This window comes from Cupressus sempervirens, chromosome 11 (genome assembly GCF_028749045.1).
Source record: "Cupressus sempervirens isolate cs-2001-9-10 chromosome 11, ASM2874904v1, whole genome shotgun sequence".
Taxonomy (NCBI): Eukaryota; Viridiplantae; Streptophyta; class Pinopsida; order Cupressales; family Cupressaceae; genus Cupressus; species Cupressus sempervirens.
In genome coordinates this window covers 521,740,748-521,765,384 of record NC_143128.1, presented here as the reverse complement: position 1 = coordinate 521,765,384, position 24,637 = coordinate 521,740,748, and positions in this window count along the sequence as shown.

Below are 24,637 nucleotides of genomic sequence, written 5' to 3'. Positions count from 1 at the left end.
TTCATCACAGGTCCAAAGGGTGGGATATAAGATATAGCCTATGAAGCCTAGTTTTTCCAAGTTGTTAAGCCAAAGTTTGATTTAAGAAAATGAATCTTCCTTCTTGTCTTTACTACCTCAACCACATTTTCCAATTTTTCTAATTCCTTTGCCAAATCTTCCCTCTCCTTTTTTTCCCTTTCTAATTCTAAATCAATTTTGGAAAAAACAATATTTTTGGGAGGAATAGTAGGCTCATTAATTTGAACACCCACCACCTTCTACTTTCCTTTACCAACATTCTTGGTAGTAAGATCTATCATATTCTCTTCAATTGATTTATATGGTCAAACTTGAGAAATGATAGGTCCTTCTTTTTCTCTTATAACACATTCTTAATCTTGGATTTTAGACCTTATTTCTCCTATATCACCAAATATATCAGAGTGTAAAGTAGATGATTTCTCTTCTAACTTCATGTTCTCCTCTTTAACTACTCCCATTCTTCTAAGAAAATATTCCCTCTCTATAAGGGAATTCATGGTAATTACCTCCTTTTCTTTCTCCAAATATATACATTTGGCATTTTCCTCTATAGCCTTCTTCCTAAGTATTTCAATCTTAGATAATAGGTCATCATGATCTGCAGAGGTGGTTTATGAATCTACAAGATCATCTAGATCTATGAGATTTCTTTCAACATATGGAATTTTCCTGAGGTTTGGTCTAATATTTAGGGTGCTCTTATATCCCCATCATTGATTTACTCTTTAAACAGATTGGGTGTAAAAGTAGTATCTCCTATGGAAGAAATAGGTTTATCCTGGTATAATCTTTCTTTAGGTAATGGGGTAGTGAAAAATTCACTTAGAAGCCTAGTATTCTCAGATTCAAAATTTAGGGATGAGGATTCTCTTTCCATCACATGTTGATACTATGAATGGGCTAAAGTATTATCTCAGGGCTTCCATGTATGGCTAGAATCTTCCATTTTCTTAGGCTATTTCATCCTACCAACATGAGGTAGTTATGTGTATAAAGGAACCTTTAGATTTTTCTTCATATATGCTCATGTTTTTTCTTCTATTAGCCATTTCAAACAATATTTAAAATATATCACTAACTACTAAACCTTTGACTTAGTCACCACCCACTTAAGGTTAAAAATTTAATATGGCCTAAAAATATAAAAAATACTATGAGGATGGAATTTTGCAATACAAAAAAATACTTCTTTTACAATACACTTTGGGAAATGAAAAATTGATCACATAGAAAAGACACTTCTCTGATGCATAACCTACTATACTTTCAACACATGTATGACACAAGATATTTTGTTACCTATAAACCCTCCAAGAAGAAGGTAAAACTAAGGTGGGGATGACACACACAAATCTCCACTACTATAGTAATAAAGTGTATCCAATGAAGGTTACAATGTTTGATCATGAAACATGATCTACCCTATAAAAGGTCTGCCCTGTTAAAGACTTAAATGATTGTTAAATCTTACCCTATTAAAGGATTTCAACACCCTATTAGAAGTGTGCTTGGTAAAAGGACTTTAACTTAAAATGAAGTAAGCACCCTATTAAAGTATTTACAATATCTTTTTAAGACTACTCTATTAAGAGATTTAACTAATTCACCTATTAAAATGTCTTAGCAATGATCCTATAGTTAGCTCTTTGCTAGTAGATAATAGATCACCTCTTTCTTGGTGTGTACTTGATCCTTACTAATCAAATGTATCTCTTCTATCCTCTAACTCCTTTCCTTTGTTCTCCTTTAACTGATTATGCAATGTATCTCAATTCACCATACCTTAGTCACCATGAATTCTCTCTTTGCACATGCAAAATTCTCTCTCTTTTTCTCCTTCCACACAGATAAAATATTTAGGTTTTTCCCTCCTCAAGAAGACCTGGGTGACTTAGGGTTAGGTATGAATCAACGATTGTGATTCACTTATATTGCTACTTAGTCCTTCCCTTTTTCTAATTGGCTTCATGTACTACATAGGGATTCTCAATAAAGATTCATTCTTATCATTTAAGATTGCAAAATAATCCTTAAGTTGGTTCCAAAATGGTTTACATAGTAGTTTGTGCCATTATGAACAACTATGTCAAAACTATATTACTCAGAACTTGAAGTGTTTGATGCTCGACATCCACTGTCTCTTCAATGTTGTAACTCAGCCTCTGAATGACTCAACATCCACTGATCACTTAGCATTTGAATGAATCCATACTTACTATCTATTCAAGACTTGAGTGACTTTGTAAGACCCCTCCTCCTATGCATTAAATAAAACCATAGTTGTTCAAATCCAAAGGATAATTTTGGTAACAATGGTCTCGTTAGAAATGTGATTGAAAAGATCATTTTTGTTGAAGATCAAAGAGGAAGATTGTTGTGAAAAAAAAATTTCAATCATTGTTTTTCCATTGATGTCAAACCTTCTATATGTAGGGATGATATTCGCTTACAAGATTCATGCACTATCACTTAGTTGATTGATGAAGAGGATCTAATCAACAAGATGTAACAAGAGTACCTAAAGGAAGGGTTGAGTTATGATATTGTAATGAAGTGCAAGAATCAATTAAGACAATGGTCACATAATGTATTGATGACAAACTCAAAGATATAGAGGTTGGTCACACTTAGATACATTAGAAGAAGAAGTTGTAACAAGGTTGACTACAAAGCTTTAACTTTGATCATCAAAAGGTGTCAAGCAAGTCAGTTGAAGCAGAGAAAATTCTTAATAGAAGCCGAGTAAAAAAAAATTTAGTTAGTGCCAAGTGATCTTCAAGTGCTGAGTAAAAGATCAGGTTTTGAGCATCAAAAAAATTTCAATATGTGTCGAGTAATCTTTAGGTGTCGAGCATCAGGAAAAACATAGTTAATGCCAAATAACACAGTATGTGCCAAGCACCAGTATTTCAATACTATTGAGCTACTACATTATTGCAAATAAAAAAGATTCATCAAATCCAAGTCAACTTAGTGGTTACATTGAATTTTGTGAACAAGTTGGAGGATAAGGATGATGAGTTGTTGGTAAAGAATCCTATGTAAACTATTTTTGGGCAAATTCAAATGGATTATTCAAGAAGTTTCTAGAGGAAACAAAATATGGGTTAGATGCAATGAATCCTACCTAATCCATGCAAATTGAAATTGAGGAAAAGATGAATTGAGAGAGAAAAGGAACTTCAAGACTCCTATTCAAGAAGTCATAAACCAAGAAGAAGAGAGCTACTGATACTGTTGCTATAGAAGTGCCAAAAATCTATGAAGTGATTGAAAGGGTGTCAAGGAGAAGACATCTAGGAGAAGGAAGAGCACAAAGGCTCCACTTCTACAAGTGGTCATGAAGAGATGATTGCACAGGTACATTGAGCATGGAGACTCAAAAAAACAAAGCTTGAAAAAAAAGGCAAGCAATTAAGAGTTGTAGAGATAGAAGGCCAGGCAAAGGGTATGAGTTGAGAAGTGATCTGAGATCTACAAGATAAGTTGTATGTTGTAATCAGGTCAAGTTTTTCTAATACTCTCTAGCAATTATATTAGATCTAAAAATCCTATGGACTTAGGTTGGCTTAATAGCCATTTGTAAATCCTTTAACAGGGTGGCATTCCAAGTGAATGTTCTAAAGTCCTTTTACCAGGCCCACTTCTAACAGGGTGGTTAAATCCTCTAAAAAGGTCACATTTAATAGTGTTTGTTGTAAGCCTTTAACATGATAGGTCTTTCATAGGGCATCACTTCAAAAGGGTGAGAATTGAGTAGCATGTTACTAGTAGTTTTTCCCAAATTGGGTTTCCACATAAATCATTGTGTCATGTGTTGATTTCTTGTGTGTCGTATCGTTCTTGCATGTTGATTTATAGTAACTTGCTAATTTAAAAAAAGAGTTAAAGTTTGTATGAATGAATGATTGAATGGATTTATCACACTTATTTAAAAGTTTACAAGGTACATCTTGACCTTGAATAATTGATTCACACACCCCCCCCCCCTTAGTTATTCTAAAGAAATTCTAATAGGTCTTACTTATACCTTCATGGGAATTTTCATTGAGGACTTAGAACACCATAATGTGATAACATATTGTTAGGCATTAAGATAAATTAATGTGCATAAAATTCATAAGGTCACATGCGATAAAATGTTATAGTGTTATACTATGGTGAGTATGAATTATCTATATGGGAATGATAACTAAAATAAATTGTAAGTTTGGGTTACTTTCATAGATGCTTGAGAGAGTATATGATTTAATTAGGATAGAAATGGAACTAGAGTTTAGCTAAAATAAATAGGCAAGCTAGATATGTTGGTTGAAGTTGTTCTCATCTACCTCAGATGCTATGAAAATTTACCAAATCAATGATGACATAACTAGTATGAATCTTGATTAGTTGAGTCAAGAAAATTTAGGGTTATGCCTCATCTTAGGATAATAATGGGAGGATTTAGTAATATTATTATAAATAATTAATTTAAAAAGGGAGTATGACAAGAAGAATGTGCACTAGATGGAAGGATTCTAAAATGGAAAGGAATTTAACATTATTTGAGATTATAGTGTAAATTATTTATGTTGCTTTTGTTTATTGGAGGGTAGTGATATTTTTCTCATTTGGACAACATGATAATCTCATGTGTTTTTGTTTAGGAAATTTTATATACATTGATATTTTGGATCCTTTAGACTATGTGATGATTCCATATGATGTTATTTAAGACATGATTATTCAACTACCTTATGTTCTATAGGCCACAATGATACTAATTTGATACATTAATTGTGATACTTTAGCTATCATACATGGTTTCCATGTGATTTTAATTGGTTATGATTTAGCATACTTATGTATTTGGGGTTATAATTCATATACCATTATTGTTAATGCAAATTAATTTAACTATCTATTTTTCATTTGAATCCTACATTGGTGTATGTAAGTTGATTTTACATTCAGAGTAGATAAGAATGATCATGGTGTGTTGTGTTTAGGAATGTGGATTTAAGTGTGTCAATGAAAATGGATATGTAGATTTGATATTATAATGGTTTGAATATTCCTTATGAAAATGACTAGAAGGTTAAGTTAATTGTGATAAATGGATATGTTAATTAATGTCAATTATGCAATAGTAAATTGGCATGCACTTATATACATGTATTTTTATAAGATTTTCATTAGACTACTGATGCTCAAATTTAGTGCGTAGGAAAATGAATCATGGAAATTTATTGGGGAAATGAGGTCCAAAATTATGTAGACATAGTTTAGCCAAGGCAATTCTTTGGACAATTCAAAGCCTTGTTCTGATGTGTTTATTTCATAAATATAAGTTTGCATGTGTGTGATAAATTTAATTTCACAAATACATTAGGGACATGTCATGGTGATGTGCAATGTGTTTTAATGTGTCACTTGACACTTATAATTATTTATGTGTTGATGGAATGTCACCTAGGGTTTTGGTCAAGGGTGCACTTAATCTTAAATCAATTGCCTTTCAAAGATTAAGTAAATCCACTTAGAGAAAGGACAAGATGGGTCACCATCAAGGGAAAATATAATTTAAACTTTACAAGGATTTTTAACGGTCAATAAGTGGTCCCATAGTGCCATTTTGTGAAAATAAGCCACCCATATGTTAGCATAACATGTTAAGGGCCTAAATCTAACCATTTTAGTGCTTAGCTAGCCTAGGGGCCCCTTAACCAATGCATTCTTCTATCAATTCGAAAATTTATTTGCAAATCCCTAGGTTGAAGTTGATATTAAAAGTGTAAGGAAAGAATGAGACTTATTTCATAGCCTAGGCATCTAATAAAGCCACCCACATGAACCCTTAAGGGAAAGGCAACCATAAATCAAATAAATAGATTTTAAAAAAATGATGACAAACTTCTAAGCCACTATCCATGCTTTCGAAAAATAAACTATTACAATCAACATCCCATCTTGGTCAACCCAGATCTTTTCAAAAAGATTTTAGTTTATGCCTTTTATAGCTGCCCAAGTGTAGGCTCACAATTCCCAAGCAAACCCCCACTCACATACCAAGGAAAGTGGGATAAAATGCATGGGATGGGGAATAGAAGGGTTAGGAAAAATGTGGGTGGTTAGGAAATAAACAAAATAAAATATTAACAATTAAGAAGGAACTCCACATTCCCCAAAGTGCTGCCACCTACCTAAGAGATGGGGTCTATCAATGAAGTACCTAGTCCACATGTCATGTGGGAGAAACATTAAGAAGTGAAATTTGAATTAGGGTTTAGGAGGAGTGCATAGTAATAAGTTAATTTGATGTTCTTGTTGTGACTTTGAGGTTAGATAGATGTGTTAGGAAAAATGGAATATGGTATTAGTTAGGTAAAGGAGATTTTAGTGGAGTTAAGGATAATAGGATAGCATTATAACATTTACCTTTAAAATCTAATAGTAGCTAGTTGGGGAGAGATGTGGTTTGTTTGTATTTTGTGGTTAGTTAATAAAAAAGTGGAACTTATTAATATGTAAGGTATTACATTTATATAATAAAAGTAATGGTTAACCAATTTGATTTGAATATATATATATATATATATATATATATATATAATTTTAGTTTCATAATGAAATATAATTGTACTTCCTTCATATGGAATAGATGGAAAGGTTTAAAAATACGTGTCAATTAACAAATAGATAGTACTAGTTGCTCGACTATCAAAGAGGTTCGATCTTAAAGAAATTCCTAAGTAGGTGAATTAATTCATTACTATGTGATTTTATCAAATTATCTCATGAGTAGACTTAAATTCAACTACATGTAAAGAGAAATCAGGTGGGAATAATATATTTATATTTTATTTAATTACATAAATAACATGGTTAGGGAAAAAATCAATAGTTTCTTTAAAAGTTTATCGAACCATTTTAGAAATAATCTATGATAATGAATATGGCCTTTTTATTGAGCAACAACCCATCCACCATCCTCAGAGGAAACATACTAGAATGTTATTAGTTTCACATGTGTTCTAATTTGGAAGTAAGTTTGAAACCTCCTACACACACTAATTCAGATCAATTCAATTAAAGAAATAAGATCGTAACTAAAAGGCATTTTGAACTTTAACCTAGTATAGATATGTTTAGTTCCCTATGTTTTATTTCAAATGTTACCTTCAAACAATAAAGAAAAAAATTTGGTTGTGTTTTTGCCCTCAAATTTTGGGCATGATAGATTGTACTTTTTGTTCACTCATTCAATGGGGCCCACTTGAATATTGAATTTATTTATTAATATAGAGTTCATTTCCTATTCATTTATATGTTTTAGAACTTTTTTGTTCTTGTAGCCACTGATACTAGAATTAGTAGCCTATTCCTGTAGCACAGTTAGTTGGAATAATTCCTAACTATAATTTCCTACTTTGATTAGAATACATTTTCTTACCAATTTTAGTTTAGTTTTCTTGAAGCATAAGCATTTAAATTCCTTAAATAGGCTTAGAAGAGGAAGTTTGAAGCATATACTTTGTAGATGCCATTCCCAGTTACATCCCTTGTTGATAATTAAATAAGACTAAATAGTGCATTAGGAATCATTTGGGGTTTCCAATCTTGAATTAAACAATTCATTGCTTTGGGATTCTAATACCATTATTTAGCCAAACATTTTTTGTGGTGTTGCCAAGGATGGTATTTTTTCAAACTAATCCTTGTAGTTTCATTCTTAGTTTTAATTTAGTACTTCACTAAGCACTTTTATGCATAGAAGAAGAGATCACCTCGGGAAATTGCTTCCTCATAACTATTAAGGAGAACCATTTGATTTATTTAATCCTTAAATTGAAGAACTACAAAATGAGAATGAAGAAGAAGAACCCCTTGAAAATCCATTTGCTAATGCTTAGGAATGCATATCCTCTTCATCATCTAAAAAATTAATGCATTTGAACGATGTATTTTCTCAACCTTAATATCAAGATAATCTACTTGCTCTTGTTGTATATTAGCCACCACCACAAGATCCTCCTAGAATGGCTACTCAAGCTCCCTTCCCTTTTCCTATGCCTCAATAGTAAGGCAACCAAAATATAAAAAATATATAAGTACTGCTACACTTCCTAAATTTTATGGCCTCCTAACAGAAGACCTTGAGACAATTCTCTTTGGATTTGATATTCTTTGCCAGAGTTATGACTATACCAATGATGCCAACAAGCTAAAGTTTTTCCCATCAACTCTAAAAGATGTTTCTTTGAGATGGTTCATGGGATTGGTTTCTAATGTTGTAGTAGATTAGGATGCCATGCATATAATGTTTCTTACAAAGTACAAAGAGTACTGTAGAGGTTAAGATTTGAAAGGTGGTGACATTTTTAAAATGTCTTAGAGGGAGGATGAAACATTAGAGGATTATGTATCTAGATTTATATTTAACCTACAATGTAATACTCAACACTAGCTAAATGAGGCATCTCAGAAGTACCTTTTCTCAAAAGGTGTGAATGAAGGAAGTATTGAGGCTCTAGACCTAATGGAAAGAGGTGATATTATGCAAAAAGCATGGGTTGACATAAAGAATATATGTGAAAATTACTCAAGGCCCACTTTGAAGAAGGGTAAGTGACTTAGAGCCCTACCACATAAGTCCAATGGTTGTTTTCAAGTATCTAAAATGGAGCTATCTAATCTACTATATAATTTCAAGAAAGACATCATTAATGATGCCACCACTCAGCTCAATAGCATGCAAGCAAGGAGGAAGAAGGAAGAGTAAAATGTTGTGCTTGTTGAGTTATATTCTCATTGAAAAGAGAGGAAAAGTAATTGTAAATGTAAGATGGTTACATCTATAGATGTTAACTCAATGCCCACCAATTTCAAAGCTATAGATGAGGGGAATGGAGAAGTTTTCTATGTTTCTCAAAGATGTCCATGGACTCAAAGACAAGGTATGCCTCCAAACCCACTGAATAATTTTGGTTACAATAACAATAGTAACTATTGGACAAACCAAAACCCCCAAAGTTCTAATCTTCAAGGTTAGAATTGGAATCATAATTGCTCCAATCAACAACCATACTATAACCAAGACTATCCATAGCAACCACCATTTAACCCATACCAATAGTAATATAACTCCTATTAGTAGCCACAATAGGATAACCAATGTCCACCTCATGGTAACTAGCAATCATAACCTCAATGGGGACCCAATCAACCTAATCATCAACCACCGTTAATGCCTCCACCTTAGCAACAAGCTATTATGCTAGTACCTCCTGTAGCCACAATAGGATAACCAATGTCCACCTCATGGTAACTAGCAATCATAACCTTAATGGGGACCCAATCAACCTAATCATCAACCACCGTTAATGCCTCCACCTTAGTAGCAATCTATTATGCCACTACCTCCTGTAGCAAATAGTACTCCTCAAAAGCCAACTGAACTTCTAGCTCATCCAACTCCAAATCCTAATAATAAGTAGTAGGCTTATTCCTTACATATAAATGAGATCCATGTTAGATCAGGAACTACACTACCTACACCCAAAAAGCCAATAATAACCAAAGTTTTTGATACTAAGGATATACCCATGAACTAGCCTATTAATGTTCCACCTATTGCTCAAACTACACTAGTGCCTAAGAATCCTCCTTATCCACAAAGATTGTCTCAAGTTGTTCCTCCAAAAGAAAATCTCATAGCCACTAATTTGATCTATCATCTCAAACAAAGGACATTGTAGATTCCCTTGTTGAATGTGCTTAAAGAAATTCTTGTCTATACCAAAAAAATTAAAGAAGCCTAGAAGGAAAAAGAAAGACCCTAATACTATCCATGTCTTATGCTAGTTCTCTGATCTCATGCTAAGTAAAGTTGTCATGACTAAGTATTCAAACCCAAGAAGTCCAATTGTAACCATCTTCATTAATGGTACCCAAATTTAGAATGTTTTAATTGACTTGGGAACATTAATTAATGTTATGACTAGAGAAGTTTTGTTGAAGCTTAGAATCACTAGTTTGCAGGACACACCAACAATATTGTGATTAGCTAATAATTCCAAAGTCAAGCTTGATGGTATGGTTGAAGATATTGTTGTTACTCTAGATTCTTTAGAGTACCCTTAAAATTTTACAGTCTTGTCACCCAAAGCCACTCTTGGAGGTTACCCATGAATCCTAGGAAGGCCTTTTTTAGTCACGACTGATGCTTGCATTGCATGGAATTCAAGGAAGATGATCATATTAGATGGAATAAATACCAAGAAGTTAACTCTGTATTCTCCAGCAAAACCCCAAAATGAACTTGATGAAGTTGTTTGGAATGACTTAGGAGATGTTGCTCTTGAAGTAAGCTCTGTGCAAAAACTCATGGTCATTGAGATAAATCCATTCATGGTATCCCAAGAAGAAGATGACATTCTTGTAGAAATCTTTAACAAACAATATGGTTTTGAGGAGTCATCTTGTGATGATCCAAATTGTTCCCTTCAAACAATATTTTCCCAAACAAACCACATCTCAGTTTCATGTAGCACCTAATTACCTTCACACTTTGCTACCTCATGAGATAAAGTCTCCTTCCATCGTAGAAGTGTTGATGTTAGAAAAAGTTGAAAGAGTTGAAATTGCTTCAAGAAAGGCATTGAATATTAATAAAAACCTCATTGAGTCTTAGATGTCTAGTCTTCTCAAGCTTTTACAAGATCTCTAGCAAGCCTTTGCATGGGATTACACTAACATGATAGGCCTAGATCCTAAAATTTGTACTCACCAAATACATATAAGCCTAGAATACACACCAATAAGGCAAGCTCAAAGAAGAATAAACTCTACTTTGAGAGACATAGTCAATACTAAGTTGCAAAAGCTTCTTAGTGCAAGTTTTATTTATCCTATCTCTAACAATCAATGGGTTTCTCTTCTTGTCATTGTTCCAAAGAAAGGAGGAAAGTGGAGAGTCTATGTTGACTATAGAGAACTTAACAAAGACACTAAGAAAGATCACTTTCCACTACCTTTCATTAACCAAGTGCTTGATAATATGGTGGGTAAAAAGTACTTCTCATTTCTAGATGGCTTCAGTGGGTATAATAAGATACAAATATCACTAGAAGATCAAGAAAAAACAATGTGGGGAACCTTTTCTTATTTAGTCCATTTGGATTATGTAATGCCCCTACTACTTTCTAGAGAGTAGTGATGGGTATTTTCTCTGACATTGCTACTAATTGTGTTGAAATATATATGGACAAATTTACAACTCATGGAGCAACATTTGAAGAAGCACAAGCTAACTTGTAAAAGGTTATTAAGAGATGTCAAGATTATAATCACTCTCTTAATAGTGAAAAGTGTTGCATGATGATGGAGGAAGGAGTAGTCCTAGGACATTATCTTTCATCTTTTGGAATTTAGGTTGATCCTACAAAAATTGTAGTTATAAATACACTTCCCACACTAGCTAAGCAAAAGGATGTCAAAAGTTTCCTTGGTCACATTGGTTACTACATGTTAGTAAACAATTTTTCCCAAGATTTTAAAACTTTTGAATAGGAAAAGTATTGCAAACTAATAGATTGAATTCTTAATTACAAATAAGGAATTATATGTTTGAAATTTACTTTATATTATATAAGGTGCAGCTAACCTTTCATGAAAAGATAATTATTTAGTCCTCTATTGAGGGAAAATCTTTCCAATGAATATTTTGCCAAAAATACTAAAAAACTTAAGTCATCTCATGAATATAAAAAGAATGTGAATACTTGTAGCAGCTAGAAAATGGGTTAAATGCATAACACACTATGAGAAAATCACAAAACTCAATAATCATACATTAGCACCCACTAGTCTACCATGAAAGCCAAACTAATAAAGAAAGCAATAAAAAACCACTCTTTCATTTGTAGCTCCCATGTCCTTCTTTCTTCTCCAAATGATGTAACTCCAAAGTTGCCTATAGTGCACACAAAATTGAAGCAAAAGTCTATGATGTGGATAATGCCATGAGAATACTAGAAGTGTGATTTTAGTGTGAAAGCAAGAATTGTAAAATGCAAAGAAGTGGGGACTCAAAGACTCAAGAATTTGGATTTTCAAGACTTAAGCATTAAGATCTGAAATGAGAGAAAGAGTGTCCATTTTATAATCAACACTCAAGGTGAGAGCATTGGATTTTTCACCCATAGATATGCAATGTGGCAAGAGATTCCTTTGAGAATCCATGATGCATATGAAAAAATATGCCAATTGTAAGATTCTATGATGCATGGAAGTCAAACTTGGCTAAATGTGGAAGAGAATCTATGACATGTCATAAGACACCTCAACCCACTTAAAGCCAAGAATCTATAACAAATAAGCCAAATAAGGACATGCGTAAGGAATAAGAATATTTGATTATGACATATCTTATCCAAGTGTCAAAGGAGAATCCACGAGGTGTCATATCCAAGTGTCACTATGATGCAATATTTTATGGAATATTTGAATTAAAAATCCTTTTATTCCACAAAATAAGAATTAGTAGAAATGGAATTAATGATAGAAAATGGAACTTAGGAAATTAAGAATTTCCATGGTTTTTAGATGATGAACCAATTAATTAATAAAATTAATTAATTGAGGATGATAATTAGGAAGAATAATTAGAAAGAATAATAGAATTAAATTATGGGTTATTTAATCCTATAGAGAAAATTAGTAGATGATTGGCCAAACCAAGTAAATGAATGCGATCGTATCCTTTGATGAAAATGTGATGATGATGGATATCAAATAAGATGATGAAAAGATAGACCAAATCCATGGTTAGATTGATTGATTGAATTCAATAACATTCCAAAGACACATGACATGAATTGGTTGATATGTAACATTTAACCGACATTGTAAATGCTACAAGATTGAAATTGATTGAAAGGGTTTGATCATAATAACATTGACAAACACTATCAATATTATTAAAATGGTTGATGATGGCATGATCTAACATTGAAAGCCTCAACAATGTCAAATATTGAATGATATGTATGACCGTTTGACCTAGCACTGAGAGCCACGACAGTACTAAGGTCAGATTGATAAGATTGATAAGTTGATAGGTTTCCAAGTCACTGAAAGCCACAACAATACCTAGGAGTTGGATAAATGATGATTGATTGTGATGTTTGATATGTTTTTGGTTGATTAGGACTGATTCTGAGTGATTCTGGGTTGATTTGGGGTGATTCTGAGTTGATTTGAAATGGCTTTGAGTTGATTTGATATGATTCTGAGTTGATATGAAATTGATGTGAAAAGGGATACAAATGACAAAATATGGTCAATCTGACCAAAAGATTAGAGTTAGTAGAATGAGAAAATGGGACAAATTAATATGAAGAGGTGATGAAATTGTAGATATGAACCATTTTTGAGCATCTACATTTTGCCCCTCTTTGACACAATGTGATTTAGAGCATTGTGTTAAAGAATGTTGATGATAAAGCCGCAACATGCCCTAGTAGGGATGATATATATGGGTGCCCCCTTGAGAAATTGACTAAGATAAGCATATGATAAGTCAATTTTTTGACAACAAGAAGAAAAAACCATAGCAATTGATGGATCACAAATCAGAGCTAAGATGTGAAAGTTATGAGGTCTAGAGTGTAGAACACGGTCAATCGGGAGCCCAAGAGTAATTGCATGGGTTACCACTCAAGAAAAACAAAAAATGATAAAAATGATAGTTAATTTTTTCCACAACAAATATACAAATCCAACACAACTGATGGATTACAAATCAGAGTTAAAATGCAAAAGTTATGGGCTCCAAAGTGCAACATAGAGGCTCCAGGAGCAGTTTTGGGCATCCTACTGTCCCAACTGCACCCAAAACTCAACCAAATGCATAAATGATGCAATTGGTAGGCCCAAGTGCACCATGAAAGTACCAAGTGCATTAGTGACACACTTGGGAAGCCCAAGTGGACTCAAAAAAGTGCAAGATGTGCTCGAAAAGGCTCAAGGGGCCAAAATCAACATGATGAAGGGCAACTAGGAGCCCAAGAGTAATTTCAAGGATAAAAATTCAATATGGTGACCAAATAAAGGAAATGATAGCTCATTTTTTTCACAACAAAGATATGAGTCCAATGCAACTAATGGTTTGTAAATCAGAGTTAAAACACAAAAGCTATGGCCTCCAAAGTGCAACCTAGGGGTTCTGGGAGCAATTCTACATAACCTAGGTCCCTGAGTGTGTCCAAACTCTACCAAGTGCATCAATGACGTAGTTGGGAACCCCAACTATGCCTTGAAAGTGTAGATTGCACCCTAAAAGGTTTTGGGGGCCAAAAATAGCCCTATTGGACTCAAAATGCCCCGAAACTTTGCGTGCATGCCCAAAATGATGGAAAGATGCTAGAGCATGAGTGAAATCATAAAAAATGGTCATATTTGGTCAAAGATGATGAGACAAGTTTTAGACTGAGGCTTAACTAGGTGGAAAGCCACAAAAAGTTAATTGACAGTGCAGGATGATGCAAGAATGCATGAATGCAAGATGAAGATGATTTGGTGAATCAAAAGACATGATCATGGTGATGAAGAATGAGATGAAAAGAAAGATGAGATGAGGAGATGTTAGTATGATGGAAAGACTTTTGCTTTTAAAAATTGCACTATATGTCAAATAGAGCTTTATTTTAATATGGAAAATGGAATGCAACACATCATGGCATAAAGGGCCAAAGTGCAAATGCAAGCCTTTTGCATAAACAAGCACGATGCAGACAAAGAATGACCTTGTCCTTCTTGAGGCATATGTACATGCCCCAGACTCTCAAAGGTACATTGTAATAGATAGAAATAGAAAAAGATGACCATGAACCATCCCAGCCAGTCTCAGATTAGTTTTCTATCATCGAGTGGCATAGGAACATGATCAAAGAAAAACAAAGCAAAAAATAAATCACTCACTAAACAGCGTGAGCCAACAGCTATCCTTGTCCATTATTATTTTCTTTTTAGTGTTTTAGGTGTTTAGATGGTGTTTAAAAAGTTGATAATGTGATAGTTTTGGTTGTGGATTTAGTTGATAGGTTCGTAGTGATATGTTGGATTGATTGTTGGTTCATGTTTCTCAGATAGTGTGATTGTCTTGAAAGTGTAGTGCTTTGAGTTTCAATTTGCAAAGTGCAAGTTTGTACACAAAAGGGGTGGTTATCCACAATGAATATGTACAAGGTTTATTGCAAATTTTGATGGGTTTTGTGATTTTTAGTGTTTTTGGGGATATTTGATTTTTTTTGTGATTTTTTTAGGATCGTATTTGAATTTTTAGGATTTTTTCAGGACATTATGTGATTTTTAGTGATTTTTTTAGGATTGTATTTGGATTTTTAGGATTTTTTTAGGATAATATAAGCATATACAAATGCTAGCTCCAATCCATTATGTGATAGGTCCAATGGATAAAAATTCTTTATGGATATGACCCTAGTTCAAGTTCAAACTCGTGCACTAGGGAGGTAATATGCCCCTAGACAAGACGCAGACTATGCACAAAGACCAATGACAGAGTGTGTACAGACTCGTGATGCTTAGGCAAGATAACAAAGAACATTAACCAGATTGTGAGCCATGATAAGGGACCAAGGATGTCTTGCAATATGAAGGATATGATCAAGGAATGATAGAGGGGGAAAAGACCAAATGGAATCCCAATAGATGGAGGAGCAACACTGATTACACATGGCGCCTATTTTTCCAGGTTTTCACCATGGTACTTGCCCAAAGTGCCTATTTGCTAGGTTTTCACTTTCATATAAGATTTTTCTCTTGACTTAAATTTTCGTACCAAGACATCTATTTGCTAGGTTTTCATCAAGGCATCCATTTTTTCATGACTTTTTTCACTTTTTTCTTTTCTTTTTTCATGACTTTTTGCTATTTTTTTAATTTTTTTTAGGACTTTTAGATGGAATCAAGAATGTTACTAACAAATTCTAAGAAGATATCTATTGTTGGTCCTGCTAGCTGATGAGCTCTGGATCCATGATTGACCATAACTACATAGGAGTCATTCCAAGTTTGTAGCTAAAATCAAACCATTGGAAAGGCCTTGAGATATACCATCATGTACCATATGTAAGACAGTGTCTATCTCTTGTGAATCAAGGCATCTGAGGATAATTGGGTCAAAGGATGTTGTGTATGGAATATTACTGATGCTGAAATTTGTAAAGGCTTGTTGGAGAAGGATTTGATCTTGGGTGTTGGGAAAATTTGGTAGCTAGATGTGGGGATAAACAACTAGATATAAGGGAGGGTTGGGAGGGTTGAGACCAATGACCTTCCACAAGAATGCTAATCGAGAGATCTCCAAAAGATTTTGTGGCATGTTGAACATTGGAACACTAATATTCATGGCATCATATTTTTCATTTTGTATCCTTGGGAGTTGCTTAGCTTTTGATTTTTTATGATCTAATGGTGCCTTTCAGTTTTCACCAAGAGACCTATGCTCATTATTTTTTCCTTTGCTGTCAGATGGAGTTGACTCCCAATAATATGCCAATGTGTTCTCTTCAGGAGAAATTGCTTCTTTATGATTATTGTCCATAATGCCTTCAAAGTCTATTATAAGAGTGCCATCATTATCGAATCGATAAAAAATTAGTGGTTCACATTGGTGCCAATCCAAAGGTTCAGGATAACTTGAGGAGATGTCATCATCAATGTTGAATGGGCTTTGGTTGAAGGTAGATATATGGGTATCTGATTCAGTTGGGTCATTAGGGTTATGCTCAGAAGGTAGAGGATTGTTGGTTTTAGGTGAGATATCCTCAGATGCCTTTTCATCGTTCAAAACATCCATAGTCTTACACGTAGGTAATGTAGTACTAGGAGCACCTATTTGTAATGGTTTAAATCCAAGCCCCAAACTAGGAGGTTTTCCTTTTGTAGTGATAGGTTCAATGATTCCTTGTTTCTGAGATCCAAGACCACTATAGCCATCATAACCTTGTTTTTGCATGATAGTAAACCCAAGTCCATACTTGCTAGGATATATCAAAGTGGGTTCTCATTCTACTTTTTCTTTCTCCATACAAATAGAAGTATTCTCATTGGGAGAAAGTGGCAACTCCCTAATGTGGGATACGTGAGACATAAAGAACTCTCCAAACCCATTGTCTTCAATCTTCATCTTTTCCTTGGCCTTACTGAGGAGTATATTAGCATCCACATACTTAGAGGAATTTTTGGGTTGTGCTTCATTGTTTGCTGGGACTTGGTATGTAGTAGCATGTCTTAGATTGGCACAAAACTAGAAAGGATCTGGATCACTAGGGATGGTAACCTCCATGTTTTTATAGGAAAACTTTAGAAATTGATGATAGGTAGAAGGTATTTCTTTCATAGCATGAAGCCAAGGGTGTCCCAGTATCATGTTGCAGTTCATTTCTATATCTAAGACATGGAACAATGTTTCTTTAGTAGTTGGAACAACTCTAACAGGTAATGTGATGACACCCTTGGAGAAGAATTCACTATTATCATAAGCTTTTATTGTGATTCTTCGAGGGGGATCCACATCATCTTCGAAATAACCCAAAATTTTGACAAACTTAAGAGTACAAATGTTTAGTCCTGCTCCTCCATCTATTAAGACACATCTAACTTTGGCATTATGGATGAAGACTTCAAGATGAAGGGGATCATTATAGTTAGGTTTTTCCTTAGGAACATCCCGAGGGGAAAAAGTGATATGCTATGATGCGGATAGGTTCCCAACCATGGCTTGGAACTGGGAAACATCAATGTTATCTGGGACTATTGACTCTTTAAGGGCTTGATCCAAGATCTTTTGATGTTGGGGGGATGCACACAGTAGGTCCAAAATGGATATTTGCACAAGGGTTTTGCGAAGTTGTTCAACAAGGCTATAATCAGATGAGGTAGGAGCAGAAAGTTTACTAGGGGGTGTAGGTCTAGTAGAAGCATTAGGTCTAGATGGAGCTCTAGGTAGGGTGATCTTGGCATGACATATAGTGATAGCACAATTAGGGTCTTTAGCCTTCAATGTGAATGTGGATATGTGGGAATTAGATTCATTGAAACAGTTGACACTGTAGTCATATCCCTTGTGTCTGTAATTCACATTAGCTTGTGAGTTTGAGTTTGAACTGGAGGGTTTCTCTTTGTTGTGATTACCCAAAGGATCTTTGAATATAGTGTGGTCAAAGTTAGATGCTAATAGTGATGGGTCAACCATGATTATGCCATCATCAATAAGGTCATGTATCTAATGTTCCAATTGGAAGCATGATGAAGTCTTATGTCCTTTGGTGTGATGGTAATCATAGTACTTTTTGTCACCCCACTAATCGGCTTTAGTTAATGGTTCATCTTTGATTGGGGGTAATTGCAAGAAGTTATTACTCAGTAACTATTGTAATGAAATCTCAAGAGGTATCCCCAATGGTGTGAATTTTTTGTCCTTGGTTCTAGGATGTCTTTTGTCTTGCGTGGAAGTCTCAGTTTTCTATTGTTGGGTGTTGTTCGATTAGGAGTTTGTGAATTTGTGAGGTTCGCACCTTTCAAAGTCAATTGAGGTTGTGTTGTGCTAATTGTTTGAGCATCCACAATGCCATCATTAGTCATGTTCTTGTTTTTGGAGAAATTTTTTGGCTTGTCATTAGATGAGTTGGTATTGGTGTTGTCCTTGTTTGTCTTGAGGATTCCCTTTCGGATAAGAGCATCTTCAATACTAGCCCCTTTTTTCATTAGTTTAGAAATGGTGCTTGGGCTCTTGATTTTGAGTTCATACATTAAGTCTGGGACTAATTTTTCAATGCACAAGTTAACTTGTTGTTCTTCAGGAATGTCTAGTGAGCATTGATTGACTAAGCTTCTCCAACGAAGTAAGAATGTGATGAGTAGCTCTCCTACCTTTTGTTTGGTTGAGCATAAATCAGAAACTATCACCTCATTTGTAATGTTAAAGGCAAAGTGAGAGATGAACTTGTCTACAAACTCTGACCAAGATTTGATATTACCAAGAAGTTTGGAGTACCATTCAAGTGCAAGCCCACCTAGAGAATGAGGTAACAATCTCATAAGATAAGTGGGCTCATTACTGAGTTTGGTACATGAAGCACAAAATTCTCGGATGTGATCAACAAGGTTGCCTTTTCCTCAGTATTTTTCAAACTTTGGAGCCTCAAAGTGTTTTGGGAATGGAGGCATATACAAACTTTTATCAAATGGATTAGGAAGTACATCCCTTTCTGTATATAGAGCTTGTTTCTTTTGGACTCCCAATGCCTCGACTTGTTTGGAAAGTTGTTTGAATTGTTGTAATAGCTCTTCATTGGGATTTTTTATGATAGTCTTTCCTTCAAGTCTTTTGTGTCTGTCAGTAGACCATTTTTTGTGGTGGGAGCTATGTCTACTCAGTTCTGACATTTCTGTGTCTGATGAGTCTGATGAAGTGTCGCTAGGTGGTGGAGGTATGTTGGTACCTCAAAGATAGAAGGGCCCCTATTGTTGGGGAACTTGTTGTGGTATTTTATGTGGCACTTGTTGTGGGATTGAGTACGATTTTTGTACCATGTGTTGTAGTTCTGGCATGTGTTGTGGTTGTTGTTGGGATACCTCTATTGGTTGTATGTGAGATCATGTATGTGCTTGTTTTTGTAGAGGTATTTGTTTAGGTTGTTGTGGCACATGTTGTTGTTGTAACAAATGTTGTTGGTATGCAATTTTTTGCTCAAGGCATCTTTGGTATTCCAACTATTTCTTGAGTTTCTCTTGTTGTTTAGCAAACATCATTTGTTGTTGTTGGAATTTCTGCCAAAATTGTTGTTGATAAATTGTGTGTAAGTCAAGTGGGTTCACATGGGACTATGTATTAGGAATGTTGGATGTTTGCCCCACTTGAGGTTTTTTTCATTGTGGTTGATGTTATTGTTGATATGTGGGATGTGTGTTAAGTGGATGTAGACTTGGTTGTACCTTGGAAGTGTTGAGTCCTTGTACCACTATAGATTGTTGTTGTTGTGGGGGTTAACTAAGTTCTTGAGAATTGAACGTCATGTTTGGATTGTTGTTTTGGTACCTTTGTGTGTTAGACGTTCGTACTTGTGACATCATATTGACTTGACTATGAGATCTATCCCTATTGGGAATGGGCATAATGTCAATAAGACTTTTCCTTTGTGTGTCCATAGGAATGGTTGCACTTGATGTTTCACATGTTGTACTTATGAGAGGTTCCATAGAATTTGATGTCATAGCACTTGGTAAAGTTAGGAGCAAAGGTGTACTTTGTTGATTTGCCTCTAGAGAAGGTATTTCTAGCATCCCTAGAACAAAATTCCCTTTAGGTGCATCTTGTTGTTGCATCATGTGACTAAAATCAAGTCTTAATGTCCTTTTGGGGTGTTTAGGGATTGGTGGTATTTCATCGAACAAGGGATTAATATTGATGTGTTCAAATGTACTTTGGAGGATTTCAATTGTTGGTTCTTGATGGGACCTTATAGGTGCCATTATTGCATTTGAAAAATCCAAAGGTTGTTTTCCCTTATCTAAGTCCAAATTGATCATGGGTTGTATTTTTTCAATGGTTGTGTCAGTTTGATGTTTGGACTTGGGTCCTTCCACGTTTGGGTTGAATTTGACAATTTCTTGGGTTGCCAAAACTTTAAAGTTTTTACAAAAAAATTTGTCTTGACATGCTTTAGCCATTTCTTCATTAGTGATGCCATAGTCAGTGTTAGAGTCATCACTAAGGTGTATAGTAACTTGTTGTGTGTTTTATGTGTTATAGTTGAAGGTACTTGTATTAGGTTGGCTAAATTCAAAGGAGTGTGATTGTTCATCTTTAGGTGTGGTTGGTACACTTCCTCCTCTTGGTGGTATTGGCACGAATATAGGTCCAAAGTTAGGACTCCATTGAACCATCCCATGTGTGGGGGAAGTGTTTGGAGGAAATCTCATGGTAGGTGCATTGTTTAAGGTTTGTTGTGTCATCGCTTGATTATGAGGATCTTGCAGATACATGTTCAAGGGGTCTGCTAGTAATGGTTGTGATGCCTCGATCTGGTCTTCGTCAATGGTTTTTTGGGTTCTCTTACTTTTCTTCTATCTTGGATGAGGTTTTGGTTGTGCTTGTGCCTCAAAAAAAAAAGTTTGATAGATTTCCTTGGGTCTTTGAGCTGATTGTGTCCTAGTAAGTTTTAGCATGATACCTAAGAATGTAGATACAATGGAAATTTTGAGTGTTTTGGGTGATTTAGAGTGGTGGGTATGCAAGATATGAGTGTTTTTTGGGATTTTTTAGTGTTTAGGAATTTTATACAATGTGAGAAAATGCTAAATTAATTAGGGTTTTGATGTGCAAAGTGAAACTTTCCTAGGGATGTTATGCAAATACAAAATGCAAGGTGATGTTTTGAAGTTTGACTAGAGGAGATGAAAATGACTCTAATTTATGCAAAATGACAATTAGGGTTATGTTTTGGACTTGGTAATGAAACTAAAGATAGGTGTATGCAAGGTAGACTATGAAAAGGATGGTTTACAAGGGTTGATAATGACATTTAGGATATGAAAAATGAGGATAAATGATCAAGAAGGCAATTTGGTTGATGGGTAATCTGATAGGGTTTGGTAGTGAGAATGATACTAAGGTTTGGACCATGCAAGATGAAGGGGATATACCACTAGGGTAAGTCAAAATTACTTTTGGGGATGCTAGGGATATGATTATGCTATGACAAGGGTATATGGAAAGTTTTGAACTTAGGTAAAACCTTTTAGAAAGTATTTTGTCTAGGAGTTTAACCTTGTGATAAAGGACTTTGGATCTTGACCAAAAACTGATAAAATATGGAAAGATCAAATTGATAAAAGATGAAAAGGTCCAATCTATCAAGACATAGACATATTTTGACCCAAGAAAATTATAAGAAAAGATAAAAAGACTAGTCAAGATCCATTATCCGTCAATACTAGGAGATACTCTAAGACTCATACTTTGTCTAGATTTTTGACAAAATTCGAAGGTTTTGGGTGTTCAAAATGATGTTTTGATGACTTGAAATGGTGGTGATTTTGAGTGGATATGTGAGATGGACAATTCCTATGCTACAAAAGGGGATTTTCGGTGCAAGATGTAGTTTTGGGTCAAGTGCAGAATGGGGAGGTGTAGAGGCTCCTAGATGTAGTTTTGGGGTCCTAAAGTGCAATTCGGAGGCCCAAAATGGTCATGTAGATACCCAAGTGTGCCCTAATAGTTCCAAGTGCACCGTAATAGTACCAAATATTTTATTGATGCACTTGGAGCCAATTTTGGCATAGTTGGTAGTTTTTGGGCGCAGTTGGTAAGTCAAAATGAAGGTTTGTTGATTCTAAGTGGTATGGTTGCCAAACTGATATGCCAGGAAGCTAAGATGCTAGGTTTGATGTTAGGATGGGATGGGAGATGTATAATAGAGGTTATGACCTAAATAATGATGTCTTAAGTGGAGGTAATGAAGACTAGGTGATGCAGAATGCAGATCTAGGCAAGCTAGTGCAAGGGGAGCTAACCAGGTACCTAAGGACATTGTTGAAGCCCCAAAATGTTTTTTGTTATCCAAAAATAGGTCCCAAGACCACCAAGTGCACCCAAATAGTTCAGACTATGTCAATGACATAGTTGGTAGTTTCTGGGCACAGTTGGTAGTTTCTAAGCACAGTTGGTAAACTAGGCTGAAACTGAGGCAATTCTGGGAGCTATGATTTCAAGATTGATGTCACAGAGAGGTAAATAGTAGGGGACAATGTTAGGGCTAGTATGAATGCTCAAAATTATGGTTAGGACACTCATAATTATGGTTAAAGTGGTCAAGATGATGAATAGGTATGCAAAGATGCAAGGTGGTGAATGTAAAGTGTTGATTTTGAGATGGGAATGCAAAAACTAAGGGAGGTAAACTAAACCTAAAAGGATGCAATATGAAAGGTAATAGATACTAAATGAGGACTAAAAGGTGCAATATGAAGTCTATATGATGCATGAATGAGGCCTATGTTATGGTGAATGCAAGTGAAGTCTATGCAAGTGTGAGATCTATGTTTTGCCAAGCATGTTTAGGAGCACAAGTCGCCATGTTTTTGAAGGTTTGAGTGTGTTGATCCAAAGTTTGATAAAGGTTGAAATGTTTTGGCAACCATTTACAAATTTCCAAGGTGTAAATTTGAATGTTGGCTTTTATCTTGATTATGTTTTACACACATGCAAGACACATTAAGAAGGAAATAGTTGTTGTTAAAAGTTAACTAACACAACACAACCTAGGATTTTAGGACTATATCCATTGAATTCCTACTTGAACTAAAGTTTACTTGGGCTTATCCAAAGTGAACAACCTACTATCTTGGCACCAGAGGCTCTCCCTTATAGCACACTCACTTCTTGGGGCTACAAAGATCCACTTCCCAAGGGGCATGACTTCCCAAGGGACTGTTGCCTCTACTAAGGACCGCAAGAATGTAGGATGTCTTCACGAGCATGGGTGACCCCTTGAGCTAGTGGATAGAAAGGATTTTGGCCACTAAAACATGGTTTTTAGTAAGGGCGTTCTGTTTGAAAAGTGAATGATAAACTTCTACAGAAGGTCTCACAGCCCCGAGAACCGAGGTTTGACACACCACAAGGGTACTGGAGGAGAGCTATCAAGCAGCAATACCACTAACATGGCTTTCACCGTAATCAAATTTTATATAGCAGCTAGAATGTTGACCTAGCTTTTGGCCTATTATCACTCTGAGGTTGTCCCCTGGCATACCCAATATCGAGTATCTTGGTCCAAGGTAGGCCTCCTATAGAAGTTAAACAGATTTCTCTTACACCCAAGATCCACAAATGGTGAGGGCAGAGGATACGTCCAATGCAACTCCTAGGGAATTAACACTATAGACACAGAAGGCAAAAAAGAAAAAGGTTCATTTTAAGCACCAAACAAAATGTTATCTAATCTAGGAAATCCACACACATAGTTTTGAAAGACACACAAAGTCTTTGACAACGTCCTACAAAGAACATATTAGTAGTTTCTTATGATCATGTCTTCATCCAACAATTACCACATGCTGCAAATAGACCATCAATAACACCAAATCATCTAATCTATGTCCTAGAGAGTGATAGGAACCTTAGATGCAGATTTTGATTGATGCATGTTCTTATTGTGAACCTAGGTGTGCTCTGATAGAGAAAATTGCTCCCCAAAAGGCCAAAATGGCTCTAAAAACCCCCAAGTTCACCCAAATAGTGCAAACTACATCAATGAAAAATTTGGGGCCCAATTGGGTGCAGTTGGTAGTTTTAGGGCACAGTTGGGAAGTCAGGTGCAAAGTGTGGGGAAATGGTGTCTAATGAAGACCCAGAAACTAAGTTTTTTTGACACCTATACTACCAAGTGCACCCAAATAGTACCAACTATGTCAATGACATAGTTGGTAGTTTTATGATGCAGATGGTAAGTCAAAAATAGTAGAAAGGGGTTTTTGTGGCTTCTAGGCTCCTAGGACTCCCAAGTGTGCCTTGATAGAGCAGAGTGCACCCTAGGACAAC